The sequence below is a fragment of the Ictalurus furcatus genome, chromosome 9, assembly GCF_023375685.1.
Source record: "Ictalurus furcatus strain D&B chromosome 9, Billie_1.0, whole genome shotgun sequence".
NCBI classification, from domain to species: domain Eukaryota; kingdom Metazoa; phylum Chordata; class Actinopteri; order Siluriformes; family Ictaluridae; genus Ictalurus; species Ictalurus furcatus.
Genome location: NC_071263.1, coordinates 23,654,471 through 23,675,848, shown reverse-complemented (window position 1 = coordinate 23,675,848; position 21,378 = coordinate 23,654,471). Strand labels below are relative to the sequence as shown.

The 21,378-nt window shown below is 37.7% G+C and overlaps 1 protein-coding gene across 2 annotated transcripts in view; it reads right to left on the bottom strand.

Annotated features, from left to right (window-relative positions):
- LOC128612301 (leucine-rich repeat and fibronectin type-III domain-containing protein 2) overlaps positions 1-21,378 on the bottom strand; it is a 142,440-nt gene that overhangs the window by 104,639 nt on the left and 16,423 nt on the right. The window contains exon 2 of one of the 2 annotated variants that reach the window (XM_053632326.1): positions 4,585-4,750. The gene's annotated coding sequence lies outside the window, so the exon portion shown is untranslated. Of the gene's footprint in view, positions 1-4,584; positions 4,777-21,378 lie in introns of both variants that reach the window. The other variant, XM_053632327.1, reaches the window with a different exon arrangement.

The window sequence follows — 21,378 nt, the reverse complement described above, 5'->3', positions numbered from 1 at the left end:
TTATTGCATTTACACTAACTTTAAATTTAATGCTTTTAATATTCACAAGTTATTGTTCATCTAGCACCGTGCACTAATATATATTCGAATATTATCTAAAGATTGTATAAGAACCACCAACATGCAAGATTAATTGAATATACTTCATGCAATCTGTGCTAGGTGAAGTCAATATCAGTCTCTCTGATCATTTCTGACTATAGTATTCCTCCTCCTTCTGGTTCCAGAGTAAAACCGTTGCCATGTCTGGGAAATGAGCATGTAACTAATCCTCTCTCAGGGGTAAGATGTGAAACATGCCAGATGGCAGAGTAGAAATGAGTAAGAAAAGTGTCAAGTAGTGGACAGCCAGGCGTACTAAGAGTTTTAGGCCTCACTAACTTGCTGTCAGTGTGGCCACATGTGGTTACGCCTATGCAGCAGCAGGTCACTGGATAATGACTTATAATGATTATAAAATGAACCCACTGCTATAGATGAGAATGAAGCAAAATTGGCTTTTAAGTGACTTGTTGTCTTTGATGAAAAGTTTAGATTATTGCCTGACTACTTAAATAGTAATTACAGATTGATTTTTGTTTTCTCTGTCCTCTATGCATATTTGAAGTGTGTGCACAGGTGGCACACAGTATGTGACGCTAGTAGCAGGGTGAGTGAGAGGCAGGGATGCCCAACAAGCTTTATGCTAATACCAGACAATTAGTAGTGGTAGTGGGAGATCATTTGAAGTGGAGGACTTCTCTCCATCAGAATCGCACTTTTTTGATAATAATAATGAGCTGGATGAACAAACAGTCGGCTGAGAGTCTTATCGGTTTGTGTCTCTGGTTGAGAGAGCACATGCAGCTCTTGGAGATTTATATGGACACTGAAGATGGGCTCATAGTTAGTGGAATGGTGCAAACCATGTGTTGTTTTTAACTCAAGACTGTTTTTTGGTATTCATTATATTGTTTATGAGTTACAGTGACAAGTGTCCAAAAATTAATTGTTGATATTGTAATAATAAAGATAGCTTAAGATCTCTTAATTCTTGTCCCGACTTATTATTCATTCATTAGTATTCATAATGCCACGAGTTCAACCCCCCAAAATTTCACACTGCTCCTACCCCAGAGATATATTTGTGGCTTTTGTATATACAGTCTCTGTATCTGTCCCCCAGGTGAGCCAGAGCTTTTGTATGTAGGCAGCAACAATCTAAAATGTATCAAACAATAAATAAAAAAAAAAACAGCATGAGGATGGGTGAAATTTGTCAACACCAGAGGGTGGTAACATTGCTTTACTGAATCGCATAATGTGATGTATCTCAGTGTTTGTCATGTATCAAGAAACTCTGGACTCCACTTCCCATCAGTCACTGCACTGCACTAGCTGTCACATGACCACCTGCACCTGACTCACGTTTTGTTAATGAGCACTCGTGTGTGTATATATAGTCCTTGTTTGCACTATTTGCTTGTCTTTCGTTGTCCTAGACTCCTGTTGTTCGTGTCTCGGTGTTTTGTTTCATGCCACAGTGTTATTCCAAGTTGTCTTAGTGTCTTTGTCTCATAGTATGTTTGTTTAAATAAATGTTATTATCTGCACTTGCTTCTGGCTCAACCTCGATACGTGACAGAACGAAAGACCCTTTTATCAGAATCAGCAGATCACCAAGATGGACGCCTGGTTTGCAGCATACGCGGAGTGGTATAGAGGGCTATTGGAGCAGGGAAGAAGTACAGATGCACTACTCGTTCAGAATAACTGCATGCTAGGCCTGCCGCAGCCGGACAGACCATGCACCAGGCCACACCCGGCGTTCATAAAGGACTACGCCATGCCACACCGACAGGAGGAGGAGTCTGTGGTCAGGGTGGAGACCAACTCCCACCCTCTCTCCCCTATTATGGCTCTCGCTCAGCCTTCACATTCAGTGGAGAACGTCGCTCTGCCTCCACGTTCCGTGAGAGACGTCGCTCCATCTCCTACCGGACTCAAGGATTCCCCACTGTTCAGCTACCTCAAAGTCGCTCAGCCTCCCTGGTCAGCTGTGGACGTCGCTTAGCCTCCCTGTTCAGCTGAAGTCGTCGCTCAGCCTCCCTGTTCAGCCGTGGACGTCGCTCAGCCTCCCTGTTCAGCCGAGGACGTCGCTCCGCTTTCATGCTCCACCGAGGACTTCGCTCTGCCTCCCTGCCCAGCTGAGGTCGTCGCTCTGCCTCCCTGCCCGGCTGAGGTCGTCGCTCTGCCTCCCTGCCCGGCTGAGGTCGTCGCTCTGCCCTCATGCTCCGCCGAGGACTTCGCTCAGCCTGCCTGCCCAGCAGTGGTCGTCGCTCTGCCTTCATGCTCCGCCGAGGACGTCGCTCAGCCTGCCTGCCCAGCAGTGGTCGTCGCTCTGCCTTCATGCTCCGCCGAGGACGTCGCTCAGCCTGCCTGCCCAGCAGTGGTCGTCGCTCTGCCTTCATGCTCCGCCGAGGACTTCGATCAGCCTCCCTGCTCGGCCGAGGTCGTCGCTCAGCCTCCCTGTTCGGCCGAGGTCGTCGCTCAGCCTCCCTGTTCGGCCGAGGTCGTCGCTCAGCCTCCCTGTTCAGCGGTGGACGCCGCTCAGCCTCCCTGTTCGGCTGAGGTCGTCGCTCTACCTCCCTGCTCCGCAGAGGACGTCGCTCCGCTGTCCCGCTCCACTGAGGACGTCGCCCCGCTTCCCTGCACCGACGAGGACGTCGCCCCACTTTCATGCTCTGGCGAGGACGTCGCCCCGCTTTTATGCTCTGCCGAGGACGTCGCCCCGCTTTCATGTTCAGCTGAGGAAGTATCTGAGCCTCCCTGTGCCGTTGCGGAAGCCGCTTGGCCTCCTTGTTCTGCTGGGGACATTTTGCCCAGGGGGCCAGGACCACCAGATGGAGGATGTATAACTTTGGGCGCTCCGGGAGTAGCGCCCTTGGGGGAGGGTACTGTCATGTATCAAGAAACTCTGGACTCCACTTCTTATCAGCCACTGCACTGCACTAGCTGTCACATGACCACCTGCACCTGACTCACGTTTTGTTAATGAGCACTCGTGTGTGTGTGTGTGTGTGTGTGTGTGTGTGTGTGTGTGTGTATATATATATATATATATATATATATATATATATATATATATATATATATATATATATATATATTAGTCCTTGTCTGCACTATTTGCTTGTCTTTCGTTGTCCTAGACTCTTGTTGTTCGTGTCTCGGTGTTTTGTTTCATGCCACAGTGTTATTCCAAGTTGTCTTAGTGTCTTTGTCTCATAGTATGTTTGTTTAAATAAATGTTATCTGCACTTGCTTCTGGCCCAACCTCGATACGTGACTGTGTTGAACCAGGTGGGCATTTTAACAGTTTAAATAGATAACTTATAACTTTCAACAAGAATAATGGTATTTTTCTTACCAAACAATTAATTTACATCTCTAAATTAAAATCTGGCCTGGGTATTTGGGCTGTAGCCCCAAAGATTTTTTTCTTTAACTCCGAATTATTCTCCACTTGGAGCTGTTTGTCACTACGTAACTGAACGTCAGTAAAAAAGAAGACGACAGTGCTGTCATTTTGTATCTTCAGTGAACAGAGTGTTGCATTTTATCTACAGTGAATGGAGGCAATACCCGTGTCTTATTGGCTGACGGGTCTCAATTCTGTCAAACGCTACCTAACACAGTCAGTTAGTGTGAGGGGGAAAATGGATATATGCCTTTTTTTCTTTTCTTTTCCTTTTTTTTTTTTTTTTTTAACCAGTAAAGGGGTTGAAAATGAAACACTGACATCCTCTCATGCTGAGCAGGAAAACAAACTAATAGTCCTGCAAACAGTGATAATGCCCAAGGCCAGTTTTATGATAAATCCAACTTTTTGTCTATTTTTCACATTTTTTAAGCAATTAGCCTTCACATGCAAGAAATAAACAGTCTATTTAGAAGTCTGCTAAGAATCTGGGCTTAGCCCTGGGTGACTAACAGTCCAGCTAACACCCCTGCCTTAAGCCAACTACATTTTGCAATGATGCACATGGTAAGACAAATATAAATCTGAAAAATTTATTTTGTCACGTTCTTGCCAAGGACACCACATTTCAGTAATTTTTGTAGGCATGTTTGTACCCTTAATGTGCTAGTATGTATTTCAGTTACACTATATCCCCTTCAGATTTTGGATACTATACAACTCATTTATGCCACAGCAACAGTCTGAAGTGTAACGTGATGAAAAATGTGAGAGAGAAAGTTTGCACCACCTCATCAAGGTCACAGAATGCTTTTCCTATCCTACACAATTAACTTACTTTCTTAATGAGCCAGCAATCTATAGGAAAGAAATTACAAGCGTACAGCATCCTGTTGTGAGTCGACTTAAGTTTACAGAAACCTTGAGGGCAGTTCCTGATGTAGACAACATGATTGGAACTAACCACCGTCTTAAACAAAATCTGAAGTCACATTTTGACCAGCACTCAACAAAGAAATAACTGGTTAGACACCAGGCAGCAATGTTGATGCAACAAGCCACACATACAGTACAGGAGCTGAAAAATAGCAGCAGCAGAAATGCAGCATGGTTTGTTTACTGACCTCCCTGCCTCCCTGCTGTGAACAAACAATCAGAGAAGTCGCTCTATCTCTTCCTCTGTCTCTCTCGCTCTTTCTTCCCTTCTGCTCTTGGAAGAGCGAGCCAAGGTGACTTCTATATTGGCACACTGACAAGGTTATACTCCACTTCATTGGGTCACTCTTTCACCTGCAAGACAGCAAAAAGACATTGAACTACATTTGGATTGAAGTCTACACAGATGCATTACTTAAATGCACATATAACTATGGCCTTCGTGCAACATGCAAACAGTGTCAAATGGATTCCTTAACTGGAATTACAGAATTACCAGTTCCCAATTACTAAATAATGCCCAATTACTAAATAATGCTGCAATGTATTTTTTTTTTATTACTAATAACACATCTAGTGGTGGTGAATATACTATATGCTTCTCTCTCTCTTGCTTTATAACAGTGTCATCCATACTGATTCTTCAGAAAAGTCATTTTCTACCATTAACCCATCCCCAAGGCCTTGGTATTGGTATTATCTAGCTGGGTGATATGTACTGTATATGATCACATTTCTGGTATTATTGAGTCCAAGGTAGCCTCACTACTAGTTTGTCATTCTGTACTATATGAACACATCCTACACTGATATCACTCAATAGCTTTGCAAAAGAAAAAAAAAACACACACACACCCTGTTTTTTGCTTAGGAACAGAGAAAGTATACAAGAATGCCAAAACTATCTAGAAGGAAAGGAACATTTATCCAAATCATTGTATCATTGAACAGCCTTTTTTCTTTGCTGTCAAATGTAATAAGATGTACCACAGAAAAATGAAAAAGACTAATATGATGATATATGAATCAGAAGATGGTAAGCATAAAAAAGCATTGAAATAAAAATCTAACAGTAGTCTAGGATATCGGCAACATATTGCTGCATGAATAGTCCTAGTTGAAATTATCACATTAATCACTGTAAATTTGGCGTAATTTAATATTATGACCAACCTCATCATTCGGTAGCTTATAAAAAAGCACTTGATCCGGCATATCCTAGTTATTTTAAAATGCTTTGTTGTCTTTAAAGGTTGTGAATTATGAAAAAGATCAGCACAAGGCAGGTATCTCATTACCGAAATTATGAATACAGTCTATCATATGTCCAGTTAATGTACATGGATAGGAGCCATGAGGGTTCTGCTATAACCCTAAGACCAATCACAGTAACAACACTTGTCCAGGTATGAACTCGTTGTGCTCTAACTTATGTATGTTGACACTTGTGAAATCGAATGTAATCAAAGCCTTTGAAGTATTTAAATTAAAATTAATGATCAGGCCCACCATCTACTTTATCTCCACAGGATATTTCCGGCATCATATCAAGTGGCATGAGTTTAGGGGAGGCTAATTGTAGTGCACTATACTAGGGCTGCAACAACTAATCAATAAAATCGATAATAATCAATAATTATAATAACTAACAACAAATTTCACCATCGATTAGTTGGGTCTGTGAGGTCACTGTGGATATTCTATGAATAAGACACATCTGAAAAACAGCGGAAGTCACAGAGTGAGCTGCTGCGGGAAAAGTGCACAATCCAGGCTGTCCAAAACAAAAGAATGTTTTATATTAAGAGCTTCAAACAAACTCATAAGTGTATTAACATGGCTTGTTGTGTCAGATGCTGCAACAGATGCGTGTGCTGTTTAATGTGTTCCAGACATGTTTTCTTCAGTGTAGAAATTGAATTTTTAAGTTTATGTCCTTATCTGTAAATGTTAGAAATTCATGCCAGTATTTCCATTTTGCATGAATGTGTGTTACTGTAGAATGTTCAACCTCTTACTACTTAACACTTAGTATGTGCTTTTGTTTTTCTTTTTTAGCATTTTTAATATAGTGATTTAAGTTCTGCTTTAAAGCTTGTGGACAGTCAGTTGTTTTGGGTTTTTTTTTTCAAAATATTATGTTAATTTTATTTTTTTTTAAATCCTTTGCACAATGTATAGCATAGCCCACATAGACACATTTAATACCTTCTTCATAGCCTTGAAGTTGCACAATGTTTAAAGGACAACACTGGGCAGAATGTGAAATAACGTTTTTTTTGTTTGTTTGTTTGTTTTTAAATACAGAAAACAATAATTGTCTTTTTATTAAACTAATCGATTAATCAAATAAATAATCGAAAGATTAATCGATTATCAAAATAATCATTAGTTGAAGCCCTACACTATACTGATTGACCTTATACATTAGCAACTTGTGGCAGCAAGGTAGCATTGCCGCGTCACAGCTTTAGTGTCCCCAGTTCAAATCTAAGCTCAAGTTACTTTCTGTGTGGAATTTCCTTCAGGTTCTTCAGTTTCCTACAAACTCTCAGAAACATGCTGGTAGGTGGACTGACTACACTACATTGCCGTAGATGTGACTGTGGGTATACATGGTACCCTGCAAAGGATTTATGTCTCATCCATGGTGTATTCCTGCCTCGTGCCCAGCACTCCTACATAGGTCTTGATCCATGTGATATTGACCAGGATAAAGTAGTTACTGAATATGAACAAATGAATTAATTACCAACTCATTGTAGCATTTCCTCAATTATTGATGAGAACACATTTAAGGCCCCATGTCTGTTTGTTGATAGGGTGTGATATGAGTTGAGTCCATTTCAGGTTTTCCAGATGTCCAGTCCATTTCAGTACTTCAGTCCACCACTTCTTCACTCATCATCATCATCGTCAAGTGGCTATTTATGTCATCTGCAAATTTTGCAGACTGCTAGTTTTTAAAATTCTTATTGAGCTTATTGTTTATGAACCCTGCACTTGTTTTTGTAATTTGATTTTTGCTCTCCCTTAGACTTTCATTGCTAGATTCTTCTAGTTTTGTTGTTTGTGTATATTTGTTTCACTAGTTGTAGAATGTGACTGTCATTTTGTTCAAGGATTGGGTTTGTGTTTTGCATAGTATTACTCTGATAAAAGGCAGAAATGGAAATTCTGAGGGTTTTTCTTGGTGTATTTCACATTCATGATACAACTAAATGATCAATTTGTGTCTGTGTATCTACTGTGTACTTACTGTTTCATCGGAGGATGAAAAACAACCTTCTGACACCATTTGAGTGTATTTTTATCTTTTTAAAAAGGGGCTCAGCAGTCACATATGAGTATGCTTCCTGACAAACAATTTCCATTTGACCCATGGACAAGACATATGGGCACATGGGCCTACAGTTGCTTCTAAAATACAATAAAAAACATATAAGGACAAAATGAGAATTAATCACAGTAAGTTTTAATGAAGCTGAATGTTTAAGTAATTATATTATTGGAATACACACTCATGTCCACTTTATTAGGAACTCCAGTACACCTGTACGTTCAATTATGTGGCAACAGAGCAATGCAAAAAAACCAAGAGCTTCAGTTAATGTTCACATCTACACAGAATGTGCAGGTGTACTGGTGTTCCTAATAAAGTTGATGGTGAGTGTATTATTAAAATATTAAATGTGGATACACATAATACTACTACTACTACTACTACCACTACTAATGATAATAATAATAATAATAATAATAATAATAATAATAATAACAATTATTCATATTTCTATTCACAAGCACTATTATGTTATATTAATTTATTCAAAATAGAGGACAAGAAAAATCTTATATTCAACCTTGAATCCCAGTTTGAATTGCCTAGGCTCCACATCTGTGGTTTTGAAGGTTCCAAAACGCCACCTTCCACTTAGTTAACCTTATGTCAGATAGTCGAAATCACATTAATTTGTGGCGCTGGCAACACGGCAAAGAAAGAAAGGAAAGCGGAATGTCTTGGCAAAAATGCTGACAGGGCTGTCTCTGATAATAACCACCTATATAAATGGCAGGTATATAATATCTAAATAATAGCTATTAAAGAAGGAATAATGGCTGAATTATATTCCAGCATCATGGTGAAAATGTACAAAAAATGTGCTTCAATGACAGCAATTTTCTACCACCATTGCATAGAACTTTCCTGAGATGTAAGACCTTCAGAATATTGTAAGCTATAAAACACTGGAGATTATAGAGACAAAAAAGGGCAATGCACTAAATTTGCATATATGTAAAGCATAATGGATAAGTTGAGCAGCCATCTCAGCAAGAAATTTGATAAAAAGGCATGTCATTTCTAATACTGATTGAATGTGAATGTGACCCTGTATACTACAGAGACTGTCAAGCTTAACTTGAATTAACCCATGACTTTATTTCAGAGTGCAAGTTGCCAAGGTTTTGAGCAATCTTTGTACCAACAATGGGAAAAATACGGATCTTAAGGTACTTGACCTGGTGTAATCATAACCTCTGCTTTCTCAAATGCAATGCTGATCTCAGCAATTATCCATTAATATACCAATCTAACAAATGTATTGAAAATAAGTTAAAGGCGTAGTTTATTTTACTTGCCTAGGCACCAAGATACCTACATGTTTTTACATTCTTTATACCACAGTGCTATTGAATGCTTAAATCTGATTGTTCAAAAGATGTCCTCGTTCTAATATGTTATGGTTTCTATACAAACATATGCCTTGCAGAATCTGCAAAATTTTAATAATTAAAAAAAAATCAATGGGATTTTAAAAATTGCATGAGGGGATTATAAAAATTCCACAACCGAATAAGCTATTTCACATAACAGATCATTTTTATGTGTGTAACTGTATGACCTCAACTATACACACACACACACACACACACACACACACACACACACACATATATATATATATATATATATATATTTCATTAACAACTTTATGGTTTCATCACCAGATGCATTTTACTTATTAATAACTTCAAAAGAGAGAGAAAAAGAGAGTCTAGGGAGGGAGCAACATTAAATGTAACTATAAATAAATAATAATTCCATCCATCCATCCACCCACCCATCTATCCATCCGTTTTCTATACCGCTTATTCTACTGGGTCGAGGGGAGCCTGGAGCATATCCCAGGGAGCATAGGGCACAAGGCTGGGCACACCCAGGTCAGGGTGCCAATCCATTGCAGGGCACAATCACATACACATTCACACATCCATTCATACACTATGGACACTTCGGACATTGTGGACATGCCAATCAGCCTACCATGCATATCTTTGGACTGGGGGAGGAAACCGGAGTACCTGGAGGAAACCCCCACAGCACGGGGAGAACATGCAAATTCCGCACACACAGGGCCGCAGAGGGAATCGAACCCCCAATCCTGAAGGTGCGAGGCAAACGTGCTAACCACTAAGCCACCATGCACCCATAAATAATAATTCATTATAAATAAATAATTGGATAAAAAGTATAACGTATTGTTCTTTAATACATTTATAAAAGGACTCATTGGCACATTGCTGTTGTATAAATGGAAAATAACACATTGGGGCATGTTGTTATTATTGCAAAATAATCAAATTCAGGGTGGTAAATAAATCCACCTTGTATTGAGCCACATCACTCTACCCTATTTTTGATTATTTTCCTATAACAACACTTAATGAGCAGTAAGCCAAGAAAAGACATACATTGTATAAAAGATGATTCCATTATATTTATTTAATTAGTTATTTGTTGCTTGCTTTGCTCTAATAACCATCCAGACCCACACTGAGCTTTCTCACAGTTATCATAGATTCCCTCTAGAGAGGCAGTAATATTCCAGTTATCCGAACAAATGAGGTCAAACAATTCAACTCAACTCAATTTTTGCTAAAAGGTATATTTGAGTCCTTGTTTTATTGCTTGTGTGATTACTTGGAGCCATTTTGCCTCATTTGTTGTGATCTATGAGTTTGTTTTGCAAAAAAAAAAAAAAATGCTCCATTAGACCATGATACAAATGCCATAAAAATACAGTAGCACTCTTTCCTTTTGGCGCAGCTTTTGGCCAGTACAGGTCAATACTAGATTGAGATCCAATCCTCTGTTCACTGTTCTGTACATCTCTGCTGCTAAAATCTATGTCAATCACCAACAGCAGATCCAACTAAAGGTCAAACAGGGTCAGAAAACTTATCCACTTGAGCCTAAGACAGTATGTGTTGGTGCAGATCAACTGAAAAGCTCAAACGGACATGACCTCAGCTATATCAATTGGCAGTTGTGTACATTTCATTCTACACAAGTCCACGTGAACAGAGCCTTGGCAAGAATACCTCAGTGGCACACAGCATGTGCCCTTTATATGCCTCAGGACACCCTCTTTTGCCTCCTGCTTAACCATTGATTGTATATATACTGTATGTGGATGTATGGGAAATTTTGACATTCCCACAACATTTTGGTGAAATATATTTATGATTTCATAAAGTATAGGTACATGGCACAGGCAAAGAGCCAAAATTTAGGTAAGCAAAAAACAACAACACAATTTTGGCTATTCAGGTCACATATTTGTAGAATTTCAGTAAGTGAACATGGTACTCCTGGGGAGGATGAAATAAAGGCAATCTTCAATATATCAATACAATATTTCTTACAATCTGTGCACATTGTGATACAACTGCATTCTGCAGCTCTTAGAGCACAAGTCTGGTACTGTGGCATGCAAAGCATAATTAAGGCTTTCATAATGTCAAGAGAATTTTGGTTGACTAGCATTGTGCCGTCTTTGCTTTAAGCATGGGTTAGAAATTCACACAAGCCAGCTCATTTGAATGCTTCCAAATGGTAGAATGAGGGACAGGATTGGCATTTGCAGCTTTTCATCTATATACATTGATATGAAATCCAGTGGTATCTGTCAGACTTGCTAGAATTCCTATTGGTTTTGCTTGCTTTGAAACAAACAAACAAAAATACTACAAACATTCCACCACTCATTCTTGAGATATCGCACTAATGAGAATCTCAGACAGATGGATGGACAGACAACCCAAAAACATAACGGCTCTACAAGTCATTGGCGGAAGCATAAAAACTGAGGCAAAGCACTAATAAATATATGCAATACTTGCATTCTACCTCCTACACCTCCTCATAAATCCAGCAAAAACAAAAAAAAAAAAAACTGACATAAAACTTAATTACAATGACCTGCCTTGGCAGAGCTTATGTATGCAAATACTACATATAGAAAGATTTCTGGCAAAGTGAACATGCAAACCAGTGCCAAAGTTATGTGTTTACTGAACACACCCCATGTGCAAAATGTCATTCTAACAGCATATCAGCAACTAAAGCTACTTTATGATCTAATCATTTAGTGGTGGAACACCAGGAAGCTCATTTGCAGGAAGAAACACATGTAAGCTCCTTTAAGACATCGTATGGTCAAGGCTGTGATGTACCAAACACCTTCTACCTTTCTGGCAGGTACTCAAGACAAGATGTCTTTATAATCACACAGCCCCCACTCATCATTCACTGAGCAAAGCAGAGCAAAGCTCATTCGAGCAGCAGGCACAGCTTTTTTTTTCTCTGAGGACAGATTACGTTGAGCACAGATATGCCTACTTATTCACCCTCATTAGGCCCTGTTTCCCCCACAGGTAACTACTGAAGATGGAAGCTGTAATCCAGACTACTACTTTACATCCTGTCTAACAGATTTTACACCATTTATTCCAAATAAGTTGTAAAGTAGTACTTCTAGGATTTGCCATTTTGTTTGTTTTACAGATTTAGTGGATTGAAGCACTAAACTAAAATGAAGTTAATAATCAGAATAAGATCAGACAATGTAATGTATACCTAAATACAGTGAGGGAAATAAGTATTGTTCATTGTTCATATTGTTCATGTTGCTTATTTCCCCCACCTGTATCTGTTTAATGCAATTTACCTTTTTTTTTGGTGCTAGTAGATGAATACATAACCCTAAAGTTAGCCATATTTTTAGGCATACTTCAGTCATATTCTCATTTGTAATATTAGATATAGTTGGCAAAAATGACAAAATGTATCGTAAACTGGTTTTAATTCCTACTTAAATGGTACACCAGGTCACTTTAAAATTCCATTTAAAATCACAATCGCTAATGGCTTCCCAATGGCTTTCTCCTACCCAGATATTTCTTGGCAAAATGAAAGTGCAGCTTCAGCTCTGTCTCTAATATGCAGCAGCTTCTTCAGAGAAAAATAGGCAGATTTAATAAAGTTATTCTATTGAGCACAGTTATTGTACTTTGTAATAAAAGAAAATTCATTTTAGTTACTTTAGTTGGGTATAATCAACTTTGCTAGTTCTAGCTAGTTTAATATTAGCCTAGCAAGTCATACTTCATGTACATATTTTAACAGACTCAACCGAGAGGTTGGTTAGGATCCATGTGCAGAAAGCCTTTATTAACTCCAAATTCCAAAATAGTCCATTATAATAACACAATATATAATAGTATGTGTGTGTGTGTGTGTGTGTTGCGTGTTGCAAATTCTGCCAGCTATGTCTCTCTCAGATTACAGGCCTTATTGAAAGCACAGTGAAAAACACATATATAGACTGGTGGTAATAAGACACAGGTGAGAATCATCACATGTCATGTTATCTGCTGGTACAACCCAACTCCTCTCTGTCCACAACTGGTGCTTGACCATGCCTCCGCTGCCTCAGCAACAGAGCTAAACAAGGCTCAGTTGAGTAGCTAAACATGTGAGCTTTTACACCATCAAACTGAAGTCACTGGTCATGGTCTATTGAATTGTAGCATGACCTCAAAAATCAAAAACTCTACCAAACAAGGACTATAAAATAATGCATATGTAAACCTGAAGCAATTATGTTAGCAGAGATTAGAAATGGAGACAGGTATGTATAGCAGGATAGCCCACTCTTGCCATGCATGGTTAAGCATATAGAAAGCAGTGAGCAGTACTTCTTGATTAATTCACTTGTGTAATCACCTTGAAAAGTGATTGTAAACAATATTGTTCTTCATTCAACCACTTTTTATTTTGTATTTGTTGAGGAAAATGCCATTATAACGTCAATATGTTTTTGTTAAATAATGTGTGCACCTTATTTGGCAAACTGACACTTGCACTTTTGTTCTAGGTTCCTATTAAAACTCTTGTAGCAGGAATACAAAGGTTATATAATTGCAAGACTTTATTTGTCAAATGCCTGGCAAAAGACAATAAAACTTAACTTGAGGTTACCTTTGTTGATATGATGGGAATTGTATGAAATGTCATGTTATATGATATATTATGGCAAACATACAGTATACTAGGTTATACAATAAAACAGCAAATACCTACCATCATTCCATTATGGAAGAGAACAGTAATTAGAATACAGATACAAATAAACAAGTTTATAGTTTTCATTTCCCAAGAAATGACTCATAATACACTGTGTCATTTAGTGAAAGACCTGTTGTTCTATTTAAAACAGGGTCAAGCCTTTTACAGATTCAATGCATGACTTTTAACATTTGCATGAAATGGGACTTTTGATGGAATGTATCTGATATTTTAATGTTCTGCATGTCATATTACAATATTACCCAATGCTATTACCCTAAGCCATTACAACAGAATAGACTTGACTTGTCTTAGTTTAATGGCTTAACACACGCCACTGCCGCCGGCTCCCTGTGTAACTCACTTTGTCCTTAATACAGTTTCACTTAAGGTATGTAATGCAAATCACTGGTACTGTATTACTGACTCAGCATGTTCCAATTTAACAATACAAATGATAGATGTCGAATGAAAGACGAAAAACTAGCACATGAGCGCTGAATCTCTTAAAATGAATTCAGTGTCATAAGGGAAAAGTAGGTAGATAGGAAGCAGTACTAAATATCCATATACATTAAAATATTGGTTTTGAGAGGCTTAAAATGACTTCAACATAAAGCTTAATATACAGTCTATGTGGAAGTCAAAACATATTTCACCAAAACAACATTGTAATATTTTTATTTACTTTTTAATCTTGCCCATGTTGTCTGCCGAAAGATGTCTAAAACCTTGCAAGCTAAGAGTGATTTCTCACACAGTAAATGTGTCACAGATTCATTTTTCACATCACGGTTTCCATGATGTCAAGGGCCATTTGCTTATATTTTACTTACTGTTTTGGTCCCGTTTCCACCCCCATCCTGTCACTGGTTTGCTACCTGATTGTGTCCACCTTTTCCATGTTACTCCTTGAGAATAGTTTGTCTATGTATGCCATATAGCATTGCAAAGTCTTATCATGCATTTATATTTTTTAATATACTGTATGAGTACATGGACTTACAGTAAATCCATGCAAATAACCAAACAATAAATAAATAAATAAACACCAGTGATTACTTTGAAAGCATTTGTTTGTGAAGAGTCATAGCTAATAAGCATCACAGCTTATGTAATCAGTTTGATTAAACAATATAACTCTCCTGCTCCCTAACTATCCACCCACAGGTACCTGTAAATCACTCCAGTCTTTCAGAGATACATCTGCCCACATGCAACCATTCTAATACCCACAGGTAAATAACGCCTCAGTGTATTTCTAAAGATGATGGGCAACCTTTTTACCAATTATTCTAATGTATGAAAGACAAAAAGTATGAAAGAGTTGCAGATCAGTACAAGAGGTTTCTACCATCCCTGCGTATGAGCCACAAGTCATGTGCCTTGTGCTAATTAATCTGATTTTGAGCTTTGCTTCGCTGATGGCCTTGCTGCGAGACCTCTCTTCTAATAGACTTCAGAGCAAGGATCTGTTTCTAGCCAACTTTGCCATGTCTGACAACTCCATAACAAGTCACATTCTCCATATCTTCATGCCAACTTACTGGCCCGCTCCACTTGCACTCATCAACAGAGGACTCTGTTGCGGAAATTCGAGGCTAACCAGGTCATTAGCAAGCCAATGAATGTGGCATCCTAGTAGCAGGGAACCTTTAATCCATGCTTTAAATCCCTCGGCTTGTCCCCTCCCCCGACTCAAGGCCTTCTTCCATGCTCTGCCATTCTTATTAGACAACTCTACTCACTACGGATGTCTTGTTTTTTAAAATACGATGTCTCTACTTTTCTTAAGCTTCACCAAATAGAGCTAAGCCCAGCAACTACAGAAGCAGAGGCAGTCTTTTTAAGGAGTGTAAAGTGCTCTCATAATGTTTCATTAAATTATCTCTATTCACCAGTCTTAGTTGGTGGCATTTCCCATCTGGCTCTATAGCATGAAGAGGTGTAACAACAGGACTAGCTTTTTATGACTCAAAAACAGAATGTCTTACATTTGTACAAAATTTGAGTATCAATGCTAGAATTAAATAAAGGGTAAATGCACACAATTTTGCTGAAGTTGATAGTGGAAAAATAAATCAAATAGAAACAGCACATTTACTCACGCTGCTAAACCAACTGTGTGTATCCTGTGCTTTTACACCATCTGAATATGGATGAGTTTACTGTGCTGTGGCCTTTTCCTCCAGGAAAACATCGCTTGAACTTTCCCTACATATTATGCACTTAAGCTCTGCTGAGAATAAGTTTAACCTAAATGCATGCTACAGTGCCTCAGGGCTCTCCTCACAACATTGCAGAGTTAAATCCACAATTTAAACAAACAGCAAGGCTGCATTCATTATACGGAGGAGAAAAAACAAGAACTACCATTTGTTAAAAAGAAGAATAGCAGCCATGTAGAAATTATTCCATTTACAGTACATGTGTCATCTACCATTCCATTGCCCTGCTTATAAATGCCATGGCAGGCAAGTAATACACATGTTTATCTTCAGCTTTAAAGTGAATTGCCCTTCTTGGAACTAAGACACTGCAATTTATCTGAAACTTCAGTGGAACCAGAAAGTGTAAAAATACATTATACCACAGCATTGTTGAATTCTCAAATCTGAGAAATCTGGAAGTGCTTATTAATTTTCTATAACAGGAGCTCAGACAGTATTTCCAGCTATAATTCAAATCATAGCTTTATAGGAATGCATTCAATTTAATATTGTTTCTATAATAACAGCTGATTTATTTCTATGACAGGAGCCTCCAGTGTCAGGCCTAGAACTGTATCACCTCCATAACTGTAACAAAAGAAGAGATTAACATAATGGTCTATTACTGAATTCTATGCAATTTTATTTGTATGGCACTTATAACAATCAACTTCATCCGGATGAAGATTTGGATTTCTAACGAGCAAGCAAACAATGGCAAAGAAAGAAAAAAATCTCTGTCATGATAAAAAAAAAAAATCTCTGTTATGAAAGCTTGAGGAACCAGGTTAAAAAGGAAACCCATAAACCCTTACTCTACAGCTAAAGTCAAATAGTATTAAGAGTGTTGAAAGAATGTTCAGTATGAGCATAATGTGAATAAGAATCCTGTGATGAGTGCAGGATAGTATCTGTGATTACAGCAGCAGTTTTTAGGAACATGTCTACAGTAAGCAGGTATACTGAAGCAAATGTGTTTTGGGAAAGTGCAAATCCATGTTGGATCATCCCTAACCCTAACCTAAGGCAGGTTTGGAGGGTGAGACGAGCAACAACAATAGAAGTGTGTCAGAATCTGGCATTAACATCACATCAGGCAGCAGGAGCGAGCAAACAACTCAACAGAGGGAAATAATTGTTCTTTAAAACACACATACAGAGATGAAGCTGCAGAGATGAAGAGCAAATACAGAGATGAAGTTGCAGCTCAGGCAACTAGGAGCAAGCATGTAGAATCCCATTAACTGTGGATAGGAATAATACTTATTTCATATTTTTTTATATTTTAGGATGTTGTCACGCTTAAATCGTACTCAGCCTACAACCAGAGCGGAATGAATACTCAGTTCTACATGCAAACATGAACAGTGTCCTCTCTGTGCAGGGGCTTTATTAATCTATAATTTATTCAAACTCAATGATGCATGTGCTTATAATAGGGAAGCTTTTAAATGCTGCCAATTGACTGCAGATTTGAAAATATTTGCAAAGAGCAGAAAACAATACAAATTAGTCCATATGGTTTTGAATTCCAGAGAGATTTTCCAGCTAAACTATTCACTCTTAGAAGTGGGATTGTTTTATCGATACCATTAAAATGGCTACTTTATGTGTGTAATGAGTCCCATGACGATAACTGTGATAAAACTGAAAGCATTAAGATATAATACCTTCACACAAACTGAAAGCATTAAGATATAATACCTTCACACAAATCTTCAACATGTATGTAATGAAGTATATTAACACTGTAATGTAGAAATTACAGATTCCTCAAATTGAATCAATTAATGTGTCTTGGTAAGCTAGGCTCTTCAAAATAATTCTACTAGATCTTTATGATTTTTTTTGCATGTGAAAGTGGTGAAGCATTAATTAACTTTTAAAGCAAAGCTTTAAAGATACAGGCTAATGAGTAGCTTAAATGTCATTCTGTCCATGTATAGTGTTATAGTATACAATAGGGTATACAATGTAGTCCTTAAGGTCCAATTATGAATTTTTACCTTTATTTCATAGAGTGCAGAGAGAAAGGATGTAACTGAATACAAATACATTTAGATCCAGATACAATACAAATACATCCAGAATGAAAAGATGTGTTCATATCAAATCCAAATAAAGGCATGAAATGAGGTTATCTGTTTCTTTTTTTTCTTTTCTTTTTTTTAATGAATGTTTCCAGTACTGGTTGAGACTAGCAGTGTTCATCAGGACTGGAATCCTGTGGGATGCAGCAATTTCATTAATTTCATGCTGGCACTTAAGATCTGAAGCTTGTGGGACATAGAAAGACTACATGAACATGCAACGGTGAGAGAAGCACTTACAAAATCCTTAGTAAATGCCTGGACTGGGTTGAGGAGGTTTTAATTAGGCTACTAGACTCCGGACTACAGTTCCCAGTAGCCACTGCACCACACAGCATCATCGTCACATGAACACCTGCACCTGATTCTCATTCACTTAACGAGTGTGTGTATATAGGCACAGTTTGCACTGCACTGCTAGTCTTGCATTTGTCTTTCGTTGCTGTCTTTGTTTTCATATTCTTTGTTAATGTTTTATTTTTGCCTTAGTGTTTTGCTTCCTGTTCATAGTTCTTGTTTTGTATTTTGTTTTGGTAGTCATTAAAACTGAAAATCTGCACCTGCATCTGTCTCCACCTCCAAACCCTGACAAATGCTATGATGTACAAAGCAGTGACAGTGCAATGGCACTATTATTTCAGGAACACATGTCCCAGAGCACAGCAGGCTGCTGTATTATTTATTGCTGTTAACATTGCAGGTAGCAATGATGCAGCTTACCAGACTGCAGCTATCTCCGGGAAATTTCCTGATCCGTTGACAAATACCTGGATACAAGCAGAGTCTAAAATGCACTCCTTTTCACATTTCCTATTGATTGTTCACTCTGTTGAACCATTCCACAGCTCTGTCCACTAACTGCTTTGCTTGTAAGAATGTGTAAGCAGGTAACCTAACCAGACAGTAGTGAAGAAATGTTGAAATGAGAGTTAAATTATGCCATGAATGAGTACCTAAGTAAATCTGGTTAGGTTTACACTGTACCTACAGGACCTATATACTTGGTTTTTTTTATTTATTTATTTGTCCTTAATAAAGGAAAACCTTTAAAGATTCTATGTAGAAGAACTGTTTTAGGAAACTAAGAACCCTTAACTGTCCAAAGAAACAAATTAAAAACCCTTATATTCAAATCATAATCAAATGTACCACACTCAGAATAGACTAAGACAAGTACAGTACATAATTTTAAAAATCAGCTAAAGACATACATTTTTCTTTTTCAATGTCTATTTTCATGGTTCTGTCAGGTTTTTATATTATATATTTTAAAAAATATATATTTTGTTTTTATTTACTCTTATTCCTGTTTTCTTACATAGTTATTATTATTATTAGTAGTAGTAGTAGTAGTAATAGTAGTAGTAGTAGTATTAGAAGTATTGATCATATGTCCGTAATTGAGTCTTAAGATCAATTTTATTATTTATATAATCTGTTTTTATTCTGTCTTAGTTACATATATAAAAGGACATAAAAGTAGTAAACTATTATTGTTATTGTTATTATTATTAGTAGTAGTAGTAGTGCTATGCCCCTAATTTATTCTTATTGTCTCTTTAACTTAGAATTTTTTTTTTATTTAGAATGTATTGTTTTAAATATGCACAAAAAGACAAAAGGTGTGAAATAGTAATAATCATCATCTTCATCATCATCATCACAATTATTAATATTATTATTATTATTATTGACAAGACGTGAGCTAGTCTTCTAAATGTTTAATAATTCATGTAGTATAGCATTATCATGTTTGAATGAAAAATAAATTCCATCATTTAATGCTTCTAATTGCTGCTTATGAGTAATTTGCACATCAGACAATCACTGTCAACAGTCATATGTGTATAAACATTCAGGCCTTTAATAAAAAGAAGACTAGTTCCCTGTTCGATTGTTTAAACAATTAATAGCTCTGAATGTTTGGAATGTCTATGAGAGAAAAGCAAGCCATTTGGAAGCTGAGAAAAGAGGGGAAATCCAGAGCCATTGCACACCCATAGTTTATGGCCAACACAACAATTTGGAATGTCCTAAAAAGAAAGAAACCACTGGTGTACTAACAACTATATATCAAACAGGCCAGCCAAGGGAAACAACAGCAGTTGATGACTGAAACACTGTGAGATCTGTGAAGAAAAACCCAAAAACAACAGTTGCATCACCAACAACTTTCACAGGGCAAGGGTGAAGGTGAATAATCCACCATTTGAAGAAGACTTCAAGAGCAGAAATATTGCAGCTATACCGCAAGGTGTAAACCACTCATCAGCAGTAAGAATCGGAAAGCCAGATTGAAATTCACAAAGAAATACAGAGATGAGCCACAAAAGTTCTGGAACCAAGACTAATCTATAAAAAGGCCAAAGTGTGACAAAAGAAAGGATCTACTCATGATCCAAAACATACAAGCTCATCGGTCAAGCATGGTGGAGGTAGTGTCATGACTTGGGCTTGCATGGCTGCTTTTGGTACAGGCTCACTAATCTTTATTGATGCTGTAACTCATGATGGTAGCAGCGGAATGAATTCGGAAGTCTACGAAGACAATCTGTCTTGAAATTTACAGAGAAATGCATTCAATGTAATTGGAAGGAACTTCATCATGCACAAGAAAATGACCTAAAACACACTGCCAACTGAAGGGAGAAACCCCCACAAAACAAATAACAACTTAAAGAAGCTGTGATGCAAGCCTAAAAAAGCATCACTGAAGAAGAATGTCACTGGATCCAGGCTTGATGCAGTTATTGCAAGCAAGGGATATGCAACCAAATATTAAGTGTTTTTTTTATTATTTGAATCTACTTTCGGACTATATGTTCGTATACGTTTGCTCACCTAAAAGTGAATAGTCTACCACCAAACATGCCATGTTCTTGTAGTTGTTTAAAACATCTAGATATAAATAGCAGGAAATGAAACTGAAATTCTGATCTATCATCTCATATTCATCTTTTGTTATCAAACCCAAATGTCTTCGGTGTATAGCGAAAGCTCTGTTTTTAATCTTCGCTTTGCAATTAATTGCTCAGTGGACACCTTTCTTGAGACATAGGTATAGGTTAAGGGCCTCTTTGGAAAACACCAGCTATGAGTAATATTTCAAATTGGACATGCCAGGTAAGAAATGGAGCTTAAAAACAAATATTCCATCCTTGTAGGCAATGAAAACAGTGATATCTGACTGTAAGGAACATGAGCTGATGTTGTCTTTTTTTTTTCCTTAGCTGTGAGTGAATAGTGTACAGGTGGTGTGCACCTTGTTTT